The sequence below is a fragment of the Lissotriton vulgaris genome, chromosome 1_1 (genome assembly GCF_964263255.1).
Source record: "Lissotriton vulgaris chromosome 1_1, aLisVul1.2, whole genome shotgun sequence".
NCBI classification, from domain to species: domain Eukaryota; kingdom Metazoa; phylum Chordata; class Amphibia; order Caudata; family Salamandridae; genus Lissotriton; species Lissotriton vulgaris.
Window position 1 is genome coordinate 40,271,368 of NC_141685.1, and position 15,517 is coordinate 40,286,884.

General features: G+C 47.2%; 1 long non-coding RNA gene and 1 pseudogene across 1 annotated transcript in view; both read left to right on the forward strand.

Annotated features, from left to right (window-relative positions):
* The window catches only part of LOC147737113 (uncharacterized), a 34,385-nt gene extending 27,099 nt beyond the window's left edge, over positions 1 to 7,286 (forward strand). Inside the window, exons 3-4 of the long non-coding RNA XR_015309809.1 lie at positions 3,346 to 3,396; positions 7,166 to 7,286. This is a non-coding gene — a long non-coding RNA (uncharacterized LOC147737113). The remainder of the gene's footprint in view (positions 1 to 3,345; positions 3,397 to 7,165) is intronic.
* Positions 1 to 15,517, forward strand: part of LOC147737111 (uncharacterized) — a 305,409-nt pseudogene that overhangs the window by 204,837 nt on the left and 85,055 nt on the right.

The window sequence follows — 15,517 nt, forward strand, 5'->3', positions numbered from 1 at the left end:
TATCTATTTATCTTATCAGGCGAGAGATACGCCCTCTGGAAGATAAACATCTGTTTAAGTTTGAATCGTGAGTTTCTTGGTATGTGTCTTGAGCTTGCTAACACAGCATCCCATTCCTTATCAGTCCATGGCCGACATCTATCTGTTTCCCAACTAACACGAAGTCGCAACATGGGCTTGAGTGTGTGCATGAGGAGCGCTTCCACTAACCAGTGCACCACATGGGAGCCTTCCCCCATTACATGCAGGTATTGAAGTAGCAAGCGTGTCGGTGGTTCCACCGTTAAGTCCCCCCAGACAGCTAATAGTGCTTTCAGAATGGAGGCATGTAAAAGGAATTGACCTGCCGGCAACTCAGCGTCTTCAGCTAGTGTCGCAAACGGCAATAGCCCACCGTCGCTGTAAAGATCACCCAGCGTGGTCAAACCCGCAGCGTGTCAGATCATCAGAGCTGTTTCTGATGTACCCAGCCTGCCACGTCATTGTCCGAGCAGTGGAAATATAGGGGCATATGGGAGGGTCGCATGGGTGATATATAAGCTTCTCCTATAACATTGTATTGCCAATCCGAGATGTAGTTGTTTTGGCCTTGGAAGTTTAGCAACGGGGTGAAACAGATGGCAGATCTGAGATTGGGTCCAGGGACATGCCATGTGAAGTAGTGTGGCTCACTGGTTAGAGGTGGCAGACCCTAGAGCAGAGGACGGCCCGGGACCAGGGTTCGATTCCCGACGCGGCAGGTTTCTGGACCAGGGTCAGCGGACTCGATAATTCTCTCGCCTCGGTGCCCACTCTGATCAGCGATCACACTCGGCAACTCTGGGCATTAGCTTGCCTCATCTTCACTAACGGCCCCACCAGACCGCCGGGGATGCCTGGTCTCACCCTGGAGATACCCACTAAGGGACCATCTCTCAGGGAAGCCAGGAAGGGTTTCGCAGCGGTCGAAGCGCGGAGATACTCCTCCGGGAGTCGATCCTAGCGCTATATAAACCTGCAATTAATTAATTAATTTATTAATTAATTAATTAATTAATTAATATGGCCGCCGTGTCCTCCAGATTCTGACCAGCAAGCCATTTTGTTGCCCATTGGAGTTGGGCAGCCAAATAATACAGTTCCATATGAGGGACAGCCAGTCCTCCCCGACCAGTGTGAGCGTGCAATTTACACAGAGCCACTCGTGGCCTCCCGTTATTCCATATGAAATCCCAGAAGAGCTATTCTAACTCTCGATAGCTTGGGCGGAACATAGAGCAGGAGGTATTGAAAAATAATACAGCAGCTTAGGCAACACAATCATTTTCAACAGCGCAATACGACTCATAACGTTTAGGGGAAGTGTCTTCAAGAAGCGCATCTGATCCCGTAGTGCCGAGATTACTCTTATCAGGTTACCCTCAAACAGGTCGTCAGGCATCCGATATACAAAGATCCCAAGGTATCTAAACGTGGTGGGGTACCATGTGAGAGGTGAGCCATTTAAGATCACAGCTTCCTCTGCTGTGGCAGCGCTGAAGGGATACATCTCTGACTTGGTCCAGTTAACCCGGAGTCCAGACATTTCCTCAAAAGCTCTCAGTATATCTGCAATGGACGTCGGTATCGCAGTAATATTCTGAAGATATAATAATAGGTCATCCGCGCACAGGGAAATAGTATGTAGCCCATCCCCTAACGGAATGCCTCATGCCTCCCCATCTCCTCGGAGCATCATCACCAGTGGTTCCATTGCTAGGGAGAATAGCAACGGAAACAAGGGACAGCCCTGGCGTGTCCCACGTCTCACCCTGATTGGGTCCGAGATCAACCTACAGGTGCGGACTCGGTCAGTGGGGCGCTGATACAATAGGTGAACCATATTTAAAAAGTGATCTCCCAGTTCAAATGTGCCTAAGACTGCTGCTAGATAAGGCCATTCCAGAGAGTCACAGGCTTTCTCCAGGTCAAGAACTAAGCAACCCGACCTAGGCCAACTATGCGTTGCATAATGCTGTATTCTAAAAAATCTACGAATATTAAGAGAAATGCACCGGGCTGGAACAAACCCGTTTTGGTCAGAGTGTACCAATGTTTTCACTACGGGAGATAGACGCCTTGCCAGTAGTGATGCAAAAACGTTGTAGTCAGTGTTGAGGAGTGCTAATGGGCGATAAGAGCCCAATCTTCCAATTTAACCTTTTAATGGCAGACAGCAGCACACACAGAGGTCAAGGGTACTTACCCGAAATGCGTTTGGCGAAACATGAACAATATTGCAAGCTAAGAGGATGGTGTTTTAATCTGCAGTCTGCCCAATAAAAGGATAAACCGACGTCGTGTGTGGCCCCTTCACTTTTGAGCACCTTCTTGTGGAATATATATGGCCTGCTCCGGCCAGGAAGGCGTCCCACTGCAAACATGCAGGTCCGCGCCTAGAAACTTGAAAGGTGCGTGTGGAACGGCGTGTTCGTTTGGGGTGAGGCGAAAAATAATGCAGAGCTTAACATCACCTACAAAAGCTGCTTAATTAACTTTTCTAACAATTTAATTTTGGGAAGTATAAGCGGCATTCACTATGTTTGTGAAAAGGCTGAACTGCACGAACCACAATGCTTAGCGCGCATACGCCCATTGGGGCGTGACTTTAAAAATCAAACTCAAGTGCGACAACAGTTGTTGTCATTCTTCCATGCTGCCAGTGTTTGGCGAAACATGGACATTATTGCAAGCTAAGAGGGTGATGTTTTAATCTGCAGAATGCCCAATAATGGTGTCAGTCAGGCCCCTGTAATGTAACGAAGGCTGTTTTTAAAATTACAACTTTGGCATCAAATTAGTGCACAGAGGCAGACACTACAGGGCTGGCTGCTTATCTAGAAAGCCACTTTTGGGTAGTTTAGGTGACGAGGATTTGGATGTTGATGAATGTTTGTGGCAGCGGTGTTAGACGCTGTCCATGATGCTGCTTGTGCTGACCCAGGAGTGGTGCAAGTTAACAAGGACTTCACAGATGGTCTCCCCTGGGACTGGTGCTTAAGTGCTGAGATGTTTGGGTGTGCTCAAGTGGCGGCAGAGCTAACTGTGGCTCGGGTATGGTTATGAGACCCGATACTTTTGTGCTGCCTGGTAAGCCGAGACCGTGCTTGTTGAATATTCATCCAATGCGAGTGGTGAGATCCGCATTGCTGGTCTGCCTGAAGTTGTGATGCTGCCGACAGTAGCGTGTCTGCTAAAAGCGGTGGCGTGGCTTGTGGAACTATAAAGCCAAATAAGAGAAAGTTATCTTCCGACACCGCAGTCTTCGTGACTGAGACCAGTAACACTGAAGACTCTGAGACTCACAGCTGTAATTTCTCCTTTCAGAGCGTTATTGCTGCAGATGGAGCGAAACCATGAATTAAGCACATTACTAAGGTACGAACAAAGATTAATGTTTTTCATTTGTATTAACTGTTCCTCTTTTGCAGCATTTGGAAATGCATTTTCAAGTTGTGATGCTTTTTGTTTAGTTTTTTCTTGTAGGCTGATACCTTTGGTTTAAAGGGAAAGATGTTGTAGTGTGTGACCTTAATGCTGATGTTTGCATTTCATTACCATCATTTGCTTATCCTGGAGAATCTCCAGGGTGTAGGTAGTTTGCTGTTCCAGAGTTCTTTCTTCAGCTTCTGGGAAGTTGTCGCTCTGTGGCGATCTGTGGTCCTGTTTCTCTGCTCTTCTTGTAGCAGCTCCTATCAGAGCTTCATCCCCCCGCCAACGATAATATGATGCCAGACATCACCCAACACACAACACAGCCTATGAAGGGCTACGTCTATCTGCTTGGCGCAGTTAGAGCGAAGATAGACCTAATAAAATCCTACAAAAAATCTATTATTTTGGCCAAATCCTCCCATTACTCCCAGAAAGTTATCAATTCTGCATCCAAAACAAAAGAATTTTTTTCCATCGTAGCTGAACTTTCCCTACCTGATCGAGTTACACCTCAGCCTCTACCCTCACAAGTTTTGTGCGACTCCCTTAATTCTTTTTTTATCGACAAAATCTCCACAATTAAAAACAACATCCCTCCTACCACCTTGTCTCAGGTTAGCGCCCTCCCCTCCCCGAATCCTCACTCCCTGCACGAATTTCCCCCTATCTCCTTGGATACTTTTTTTTCTTTACTCCAGGCTGTTGGCTCTGGTTCCCCTAATGACTGTTGCCCTCCTTCAATCCTAAGAGATGCCTTTATGGACTGTCCCGGCCCTCCTCTTGACCTTCTAAATCGATCACTCTCTACAGGCTCTGTCCCCAATGCTTTCAAAAGCGCTGTGGTGGTACTTATTTTAAAAAAACCTGGTTCTGACCCTGCGATCTTGGGTAACTATCGACCTATCTCCCTCCTCCCCTATTTGGGGAAGGTCTTGGAGACCTACGTTACCCGCTGCCTGAGCACTTTCATCGAGGAAACCCATTTTCTCGATGATCAACAGGCAGGTTTTAGACCAGCCCATTCCACGGAGGCAGTGGTGGTGGCGGTTATGGACACGCTGAGACAGGGGGCTGATAAGAACCTGGCCCAGGCCCTAGTGCTACTTGATCTCTCGGCCGCTTTTGACACGGTCAACCATGACATTTTGGTCGACCGTGTCAGAAATGCTGGCATCTCGGGCCGGGCCCTGTCCTGGATTGTGTCCTTTCTCCAATTCCGCTCCCAATCGGTTCACCTGTCTTCCTTCTCTGCTCCCCGAATTTCACTTTCCTGTGGTGTTCCCCAGGGCTCTGCTTTGTCCCCACTTTTGTTTAATCTTTATATGCAGCCCCTCCTTGTCTCTCTCCGTCACTCCTCTGTCACCACCTTCAACTATGCAGATGATCTGCAACTTATTTTTCCCATCGACCCCTCCCCCCTTTCCTGTTCCAATTTTCAAACCACAATGCTTACCATCTATGAGTGGATGAACTTCAGCCAGCTGAAGCTCAATCCTAGCAAGACAGAGCTGGTTTTGATTGGCGGGCTCCCACATCCCTAGACTCCCAACTTCGTGCCCCCTGCCCTTGGTCCCCCTCCCTGCCCAGTCAACTCTGTGAAGAGCCTAGGTGTTACTATCTCTAGTGACCTTTCGGTGCGGCCGCACATCAACGCTGTTACCTCGACCTGCTTTTATCATCTTCGCAGAATCGGGAAGATCCGAAGGTTCCTATCACCAGAGGCTCTCACCCTTGTCATCATGGCCCTGGTCACCTCACGTTTAGACTATGCCAACTGTCTATACGTGAGGATTCCTGCATACCATCTCCACCGACTCCAACTGGTGCAAAACCAGGCAGCCAGATTAATCTTTCAGCAGCCCAAACACCAACACGTCACCCCGATGCTAAAACTCTACACTGGCTCCCGGTTGCGCAACGTTGTATCTTTAAATTGGGATGTACCATTTTCAAATCTCTCTTTGCCTCTGCTCCTGTCTTTATTTCTCTCTGCTTGCACCCCTATGTTCTCTCTCGACACCTCAGATCCTCTGCTCACAATCTTCTGATTACTCCTAGGTTCAATCGCAAGAAGCACAGTGGTGCCTGTTTCTCTTTTCTTTCTCCGTCCACTTGGAACTCCTTTCCTCTCTTAATCCGTCTCACTCCTGACTATTCTACTTTCCGTAAATTCTTGAAAACATATCTGTTCCGACTTGCTCATGGCTAGCTGCACTCACTCCCCTGTCTCCTTCCACTGGTCTCTGAGCGCCAAGAAACCAATTGGTGTATGTGCGCGGTACTAAATTCCTTTAACATAACATAACATAACACATAACGTTCTCCGGACCCATCAGGATGTGAATGTAACCTAAGGGCTTAAGATGAAATGAAGAGCTTACCTCCTTCCTGAGTGGCTCCAGACGGCTGTGTGCAGACCCGATAGCTGGCAGCACCCTGGAGTATGTATGTATAAATCAGATTATGTTGGAAGTAACCTGCAATACAGTGGCAGGCAGCACCCTTCCAACAAGTAAGATTTCTCATAGTATTTTATTTCCTGGCACATTAATGGATATTGTCTTTTAACCGGCAGAAGAACAACACTGACCATACATTTCCTGGCACTGTCTTTAAAACGACATTAGGAATGGCATTTCGTTCTGCTGGAATAATAGCACAAGTTATCTTGTACTCTGCTATGATGTTGCACAGATTTTTGGCTGCAATGCATTCCATATTTCATTCAAACGTGCTTTCTACAGGGCGCATACATGATTTGCTGCTGTAGAGAAATAATGCTCCTGTGTACTGTGGCAGACTCAGAAATATTGAAATACTTCATGAGTTCTCTTTCAGCACTTCATAGTAAAACCTTTCAATTTTTGAGTCATACATTTGGCAGAAACATAACTCAGTACCATTAAAATAGTTGTGATGGGGAACATTCATGTGGGGTTAGGACTGGCTCGACCAGAGTGCTTGCTGACTCGGAGGAGTATAGAGTTGACCACCTTGCCTGGTCCGGTGTGGAACCAAGCCAGCGATGCTTTGCTGCAGGCTCATTTGCCCTGATAGCTGGTCAACAGTTTGAGGAGGAGGAGGTGAAGAGCTGGCTAAGTGTGCCCTGAGGCTGGCATTTCAGTACATCCCTGAGAAGTGAGCTTTGAGTCATGTAGTGTTCCTCTTATACCACGTGCAATTCACCCTCTCCAAAGCCTCAAGAATTCCTGGGTGTGAAGGGCGGCTGATTCTGATTGGGTGCTTGATAGTTTTCCAGAAACTCATGTTCTTGATTGTTCATGTTTGTCAGTAGTTAATTAAATACGCCCTGGGGTTTTATCTCTTTAGTTGACATAAGCTGCAATAAAAGTTTCTTTGTCATTGCAAAAAAATATGAACGGCCGACGAGCCTCTGTCTGTCAAAGAATGGAAGGGCTGGGAAACTGTCATTCATCTCACTGCTAAGCAGAGCAGTGTCATGCTTCGTCCTCAGTCAGGCCTCTGATTTTGACCACTGGGACTTTAGAGCCCATCCTTTTAATGAGAAAAACAAAACTACAAGTCCCATAAGCAATAGTGGTGGAAGGTGTCACGCATGACCTGGGACAACATCCGATTCAGCACATTCAGTTCCATTTTTTAAGTGTTTGACACAATATTAAATTTATAACCTTTGTTTTTTATGGTCATGAGTCACCAGAATACTAAAAACGTGTCTTTTATTTTCAAGGTCAATTAAGTAATGGTCACCAGCTTGGAAGCTCTGTTAATTCTTCAGTATTTGTCATTGATCTCCACGTGTGGCTGGTTTGGGTCTGCCCCCTGCATCGTTCGCGATAACTCGCACAGGTAAGGAGCTTGTAGCAGCAACATGATAACCCCATACTCGTCTGTAAGAAGTGCGCTCCGAGGCAGGTATCCGATCATTTTTGTGAAACAAGGAAGGGGCAATATCTGCTATGTACATTTGTTAAAATATAACAGTCAAATCACAGTATACTGTTCTGGAGGTTCAGTCCCAGAGTCATTATCTGTAACTGAACGCAGTCACCCTAGGAAGCATGTGCTTTTAAGACACGTTGCGTTCACTCACCTTAAGGTGACATGCTTCATCATTGGGCTATACTCCTCACCAGGCCGGCACTACAATGCCTGGCGGGCACCACCAGAGTGCACTTTGTCGCAGATCTTTTAAGAAGTACGCCGGATGAGCATAGTAGGACAGAGGATGTTGTGTCATAAGATGTGAGATTGGTGAAAGTCTGAATATAAGATCAACTATCGGCCAGTTGCCACAATATAGTTAATGTGATCTTCCTGGTCCATGTTGGGATTAAAAACAGTGGCAGAGAAATTGAGGAACTAATGGCCCCTATCACTGTGTGAAAGTGTCGATCACCTATGGACCCGCTGGTAAGCTGGGGTCTATACTTCAGGTCAACTTTTTTCATGCCTTGTGTAGTCATGGAGCAATCTGTTGGCATTTCATCAGGACCAAATATGGGAAAATGGGTAAATGTGACCTAATCTTCTCCACAGCGTGAGGAGCTCTGTAACTCAAAGCCCTGCACCGTGCATAGGTGATACGGTGCCTATTAACATCTTACTACCACAGGTGAGCGCTGTCTAACAGAGTGCACTAGATACGGTAACCCTCCTAAAATTCAGGGCATTTTGACTTATCCAATAGCGAGGACGCCGCATCAGAGGGCCACTGGTCTTAAAAGCACATGCTTCCTAGGGTGCCTGCGTTTAGTTAGAGATAATGTCTGTGGGACTGAACCTCCAGAACAGTATACTGTGAGTTGATTTATATGAAGAATGTGTATACTGGACTGCCATTTTCCTCGTCATCTCTTAGGATTTGTAAAATAAAACACAACACACCGGGAGGCCAACACATCTATCATACATTAAATACAAAAATAGCAAAAGGCCAAGCAAACTACCAAGTGACAATTGTCTTTGCAATGGACGAGAGCCTCAACCCAGGGCGAGGAGCTCTGTAACTCAAAGCCCTGCACCGTGCATAGGTGATAAGGTGCCTATTACCATCTTACTACCACAGGTGAGTGCTGTCTAACAGAGTGCACTAGATACGGTAACATTGAAGAAATCAAACTTCATTCTCAGGGGTCTCACTAATACAAAGAAGAATCTGACATAGAAGCTCGAATATAAAAAGAACCTCTTTATTAAACTCAAATAAGTGAGACTACGTCACACAGAAGCCTCAGCAACGGAATGAGGCAGTCTGAGGAGTACAGAAAACAGAGGCCTTATATATGCTTAGGGTTACAAAACTCAGCATAAAAGTAAGGGGCAGTCCTAGCTCATACAAGCATGCAAAATGCCTAACATATACATGCAAGATCTGCCAAATATTAGCCAATAGGAAAACATTCAAAACAAGGCATCATGTAACCAGAACCTCCCCCTTGAGTCGTGTCTTTGCCCGATCCCATAAGTCAATCAATGACAGCACCTAGAGGTCAATCAGTAATGGCAGGACATGTTTGTATGCTTCAAAGGAAAGGTTTGTGGAATAGGAAAACACAGGGAGAGAATAGTGAAGGCCAAAGATAAGATATGACATGAAAAGAATGCTAAAGGCTAACAGATAGTTGATACAGGAATTAGGTGGTCCAGACAAGAATTAGTTTAGGTCGGCTGGCGTCTGAGATGGGTTTCAAGACAAGGACGGAGGGAGTTTTCAACACGTTGCAGTCCAAAGAGCAGAGACACTTTGTGAATCATGCAGCCTGTGTAAAGGCAACACAAAATGAAGTTGAATGTAAAATGGAGTCGAAATTAAAGAACCTCAGACCCTCCTAAAATTCAGGACATATTGACTTATCCAATAGCGAGGACGCCCATCAGAGAGCAACTGGTTTGAAAAGCACATGCTTCCTAGGGTGTTCAGTTAGAGTTAATGTCTGTGGGACTGAACCTCCAGAACAGTATACTGTGAGTTGATTTATATGAAGAATGTGTATACTGGACTGTCATTTTCCTCAGCATCTCTTGTCCTATGTAAAATAGAACACAACACACCGGGAGGCCAACAAATCTATCATACATTTAATGCAAAAATAGCAAAAGGCCAAGCAAACTAACAAGTGACAATTGACTTTGCAATGGACGAGAGCATCCACCCTAAAGCAAGTTGGAGTATATAATGCTAATGCTACACAATGTATTTTTATGCACTTTTCTCCTAATACAAGTCAATGAAACATGAACACGTGATAGAAACAGTTACTGAAACAACACTAATGAGTAGGAGGCAGGATCTTCTCTCGAGAGAAATGTGAGGAGTCCGTGAGGTGCAGATCAAAGATACACAGACAAGCTGCAGAATTCACTGTTTCTGGAAATAACACTTCTGTTTGTCAATATTCAATTTACTACAAGATGCAGGAAAGTGTGCAGATGAATATCACTAAATAAAAGGGTTCTGGCCCCTAATAGAATCATGTAACTGTGCAGGCATATTAAGGCGAACAGTCACATCAAATAATATAAGAATATTGTAATTTGGTAATGTAATATATCCATGCACGTTGTGACAGTGATGTGTATGATGTGTAAACAATTATCGGTATTAAAGAAACCAGTATATCCAGTTATGCTTTCTCAATTCCTCCTTCCTAGAGGCCACCACTGCTGCTAGCCAGCTGTATTCAGCCGTGCCTCCTGTGACTTGGAATCCTGTATTTAATCAATACCAAAGGTCATCAATGCTTCTAGCCAACTCCGGTCACTGGTGCCACTCGAACCCCCACCACCCTTGGGCATGTTATTCTTTTAGCCAGCTCCAGTCAGTAGTGGCCCCTTGGACCTGTATGTAAGCCTACTAGCCAGCTCCTGTTAGTACTGGCCCCTGGGACCTGTTATCATTCTAGCCAACTTGAGTCATTAGTAGCACCTTGGGACTAGTGATCCTACTAACCAGCTTCAGTCAGTATTGGCCCCCTGACCTATTATCCTGCTAAGTAACTCCAGTCAGTAGTGACCCCTGTACCTTTAAATCCTGCAAATATTCAAAACCAGAGGTCAACTCTACTGCCAACCAGTTCCAGTCAATATTGACATGTATTGTTACCCTGCTTGTAATGAATAACAGAGGCCAGCGTTGTTGCTAGCCCGCTCCAGTCACCAGTGGCCCGTCACATATTATCCTCAATAGGATCAATGCCCAAGGCCTGTGCAGCTGCTAACCTGCCCTAGTCAGTAGTGACCTCCCAGACCTGTTATTCTGCATATAATCAGCAAGGCTTCCGCCCTAATAACACTCACCCCACATCCTTATGGTATATTAGCAATGTAATTTATTTACATCATACGGTAGGTACCGCACTTATTTCACACGATCCCAAAAACAAAGAAAATCTAAAATTGCCTAACCGTTCAGCATTCCACCTTGTCAAAAATGACCAAATTACACCAAGCACTATAGCCTGCCACATCACATGGCACACTCAGCCACAACATGACAAGATACCACGGCAGGGATTTGGGGCCATTAATCCTCTGTTCGAGGCAAGTGTGCTGTAAATGCACATGCTTTACATACTCCTGCCATCTTGTGTTAGGTCCGGATGTTTGCAAGTTGTTTTTCTTTGAAGAAGTCTTTCCAGTCACGAGGTAAGGTGACTCCACCTTTCGGTGATAGTGCGCATGGGCATCGACTCCATTGTTAGATTGTTTTTTACCCCAAACGGGTTCGGATGCATATTGCTGCGCTCTGAAACCGCTCTTTGGGTTCCCCGCAGTCCACTCTACCCTCAACGGTATTGTTTCAGTACCCGTTTCCCTATTCTCTGCGTTTCAAATAGATCGACAAACTCTCCATTTTCGATAGAAAACCTTGTGGGCAACCGTCGGGCCTTGCTGCTTTGGGCCAGCCATCTGCAAATGGAATGGACTCCATTCTATTTCTGTCCTGGGTGCCACGCCAAGTACCCTCGCACCGACGTACATCAAGTTTGTAACTTGTGCCTCTCTCCGGAGCAAAAGGAGGAAGACTGCGTTGCTTGTAAGTCGTTTTGGTCCAAGACGACTCTACCCGATCATCTGGCTCGATGACGAGAGAGGCAGCATCAAAGCATTCAACACACTCTGGATATCTTCGGGGAAGAATCTGAACAAGACGAGATAGAAGCGTCTGCCATAGAAGAAGAGGCCCATCTCTATGCCAGAGCGCAATCGTTGGGGCATGCTGGGGCAGCCATGTGATTGCAATTCTACGTCATGCCAGTTCCGTAGGCGACTGACCAAATGTATAGGTTATCTTGCGCCCTTCTGGCATCTAAATAGGCCTAATAAACAGTATTTGGGTGTCAGCTCAATACTTAATTATGTGGCAGGAACCATTTCTTCAACAGCTAGTTGCCAGAAGGAGTGTATTTCATCGCAGGACCATGGTTAATGTAAGAAATCAGGCCCCACAGTGTTGCAGCGCAAGCATATATCTGGGCAAGACCCGACCATTCGATGAAGGTGTTGTGGCGTTAAGTAGGTTCTTTGCAGAAAATTATAATGTATCAGTCGAAAATGGGCAATACTAGAAACCATGCGTATTAGTTCATAGGCCCGCTGCCAGTCTTGATCTTCAATTGGAATGTTAGGTCCGTGTGTAGTGCCTACTGTACTTGATCACATTGTTCTGTAAAGATGCATAATTAGGTGTCAACACGCTCCATACGTTAGCAGTATCTCAAGGGTTTGAGTTTGCGGCGGAGCTGTCGGATAGCATGGCCAAGTGTGCCTGTTTGTGTTTGCCAAGCACCACATGTTGTAAAAATTGCCCCTGGCTTAGACCAAACTCTTTGTGGGCATGTTTAAAGGGGATAAGTCTCATCTGGGTATAATTCACCCTATTGCTTGTAGCCCACTTCCTCCATGCCTGGAAGGACATACTGAGTGCCATCTGCCTGATTGGTTTTAATATCCAGATTGGGAGCTCCCTATGGAATGGTGCGCGCTTAAGTACTCTCACTACAAACCATTGCCATACTCTGGCCGTCTGTCGCACAATATATGGAGTGTCTCTCGATGTACCTGATTCCATCCATTAACAGCTCTGGAAGACAACCAGCGTCCACCATTCCCGCCGAGAGCCGCATTTCCCAACTAGGGACTGTGTTGAGCGATCGAGCTGCATGTTGCAATTGAACGGCATAATATAAAGGGTCGAAATGTGGGACCTCCAATCCCCCGCTGCATAATTCCTGGCCAGTGTGGCCAAAACCACTCTGCTATGTGTAATGGCCGTGTTGAAAGATTTAACAAGACCATGAAGGGCATGATCGGTGGACTTCCTGAAAAACTCAAAGGAAGATGGGATGTCTTACTTCCATGCCTGGTTTTTGTCTATTGGGAAGGGCCACAGAAAGGAGTGGGGTCCTCCTTATTTTAGCTTCTGTTTGGGATTTCCTGTCGGGACCACTGTGCCTTGTGAAGGAGGGATTGGAGAAACCTCTTGTTGACCATAGCAAGATATAGTGGACTATGTGCTTGGCGTTTGCTCAAGTATGTAGGAGTACGTGGAAAAAGCAAGCAAAAACATTGAGGAAAGCCTAGCTCCAGAAGCTCTGGTGATGCCAAAAGGGTGCTATGGTTGAGTTCCAGCCTGGGCAGATGGTGTGGGGTTTGGGGCCTTTGGCTCCTAGGGCTCTGCACGGTAAGTGGAGTGGACCCTACCCTGTCCTAGAAAGAAAAGGGGCGGTCACCTACCTGGTAGACCCTGGCTCTGACAGGAGTCATAAGAGGGTCGTCCACGTCACCCGCCTTACATCCTACTATGACATGGCAGATCTGACCATGCTCAAGGTTACAGATGAGGATCAGGAAGCAAAGAGCGAACCTGTCCCTGACCTGTCCAGCAATCCAAAAGATGGGTCAGTGGAAGGTGTGGTCTTGTCAGACACCCTACCTGCCCATCAGGAGGCTGATTGCAGGCAAGTCCTAAATCACTTTGCTGGGCTCTTCTTTTTGACCTCGCCAGACTGGCTGGTGTATCAATGATGTAGACGCTGAAGAAAGACTACCTGTCGAGAATAAAATATACAGGCCGACTGAACATGTGAAAGAGAGCATCAAAGCTGAAGTAAGCCTGATGCTGGAATTGGGAGTTCTAAAGCATTCTTAGAGCCCCTGGACCTGCCCAGTTGTCTTAATCCCCAAGCCTCATAGCCAGGATGGTAAGAAAGAAATGAGGTTTTGTGTGGACTATTGGGGCGTGAATGCTGTGACCAAAAGCGATGCATACCAAACTCCATGGGCAGATGAACTTATTGACAGGTTGGGAGCAGCCAAGTATCTGAGTATGTTTGATCTCACATCAAATTACTGGCTGATAGGTCTGACTCCAGGAGCAAAAGAAATATCTGCATTTTCAATCTCAAATGGGTATTATCAGTTCACTGTAATTTCCTTTGGTTTGAAAAATGCACCTGCCACTTCTCAAAGGTTGGTGAACTAAGCCTTGCTGGATTGGAATCCTTGAGTGCAGCATTTCTACACAATATTGCTGTCTTTAGCTCCACCTGGCAGGATCACCTGATCCACCTTAGGAAAGTACTGGGGGCTCTGAGAAGTGCAGGCCTCATTATCAAGGCATGCAAGTGCCAGACAGGACTGGGAATGGTTGCATACTTGGGTCACCTTGTGAGTGGAGGCCAGGTTCAACCCTTGCAACCCAAGATCTAGACCATTCTGGACTGGGTGGCTCCAACGACCCAGACTCTAGTGAGGGCTTTCCTTGGCTTCCCTGGTACTATAGGAGGTTTGTGAGGGATTATGGCACCATTGTGGCACCCCTCACAGAACTGACTTCCAGAAGAATGCCCACAAATAGTGAACTGGACTTTGAGCTGTCTAAAGGCTTGTGACACGCTTAAGGAAGCAATGTGCTCTGCAGCTGTTCTGAAAGCTGCGGATTATGTCAAGCAATTCATTGTACAGACTGATGCCTCGGAACATGGTATAGGAGCAGTGCTATCCCATCAGTAAGAGGCTAATCCCCAGGGAGGGGGGCGTTGCCTGGCGATCGGCAAGATGGGCGCACTATAGTGTTGCTCTGCCGGCCGCCGATAAATATCCTTCACTTATCCTGCCTTCACCACGCCATCCATGGCTTTTGCCACTGGAGCTTTGTAGCTGATGTAGCGACTGATGGGCTGAGGTGGTTTTCGATCGCGCGAATGCCCGGAGGAGCGTTAGGCCGTGAGAGGGGCGAGCCGTCTGCACAGGTGTAATGGCGGCATGACTCTCCTGGCTCAGTGCGCTGTGGTCCCTTACTGCCTGTGGCAGCGATCTGGGAAGGCGGAGATTCATTTGGGACATAACGGAGTATCTGCAGACTGCAGATGTGCCGTGACCACAGATAAGTGACCTGTCGGGGGGCTGGGGACACTAGTTTGTGCCTTACCGGGGTTCGGCCGGTCGTGCTGGGCTCTGGAGACACGCTTGCGGCTGGCGTGAGCTGGCGGACTAGGCCGCGCCTAGGCCTCGTGAGGGGCGGTGGTGTCAGAGCGGCCGTTCGTTGCTGAGGCGCTCAGAAGATTAGCCCCCCGCCCACATCTACATCTCTCCCCGGTGGTATATACAAGCAACGCTGCACGCGCTCACCTTTGCCCAGTTGGTGCCCTCGGAGACCGAATTCGGTGCAGCGGGAGGTGGCGCCTTCATGATCCGGATCTCTTGGGGGATGCGGAGTGGCTAGCGGTGCTGGGACTTGCACGCGGATATGGTGAGACTGCGCTGGCCCCCTGGGAGCGGGTCCCCTCTTGCGGTATTACTCGCGGTTTTGAATAACGGACGTTGCTTCAGACAGCTGGATTGTTGTTGTGGCTTTGCACTGCGGGCGAGCGCACCGTACTGGGCTGCGAGGCACCTTTGACTGTTGGATTCCTTACACCCTTCTGACCTGTTTGTATGGTGCGCAGCGTTCAAGTGTCTCACTCACGGTCTGCTGCTGAACATTCCCTGCTGTTATGGACTGATTGTGGAGCAGTTAGTGGTTGGGACCAACTGGGTTGCATCACTACTCCCTCTGACCGGCCTCTAGGAGTGAATT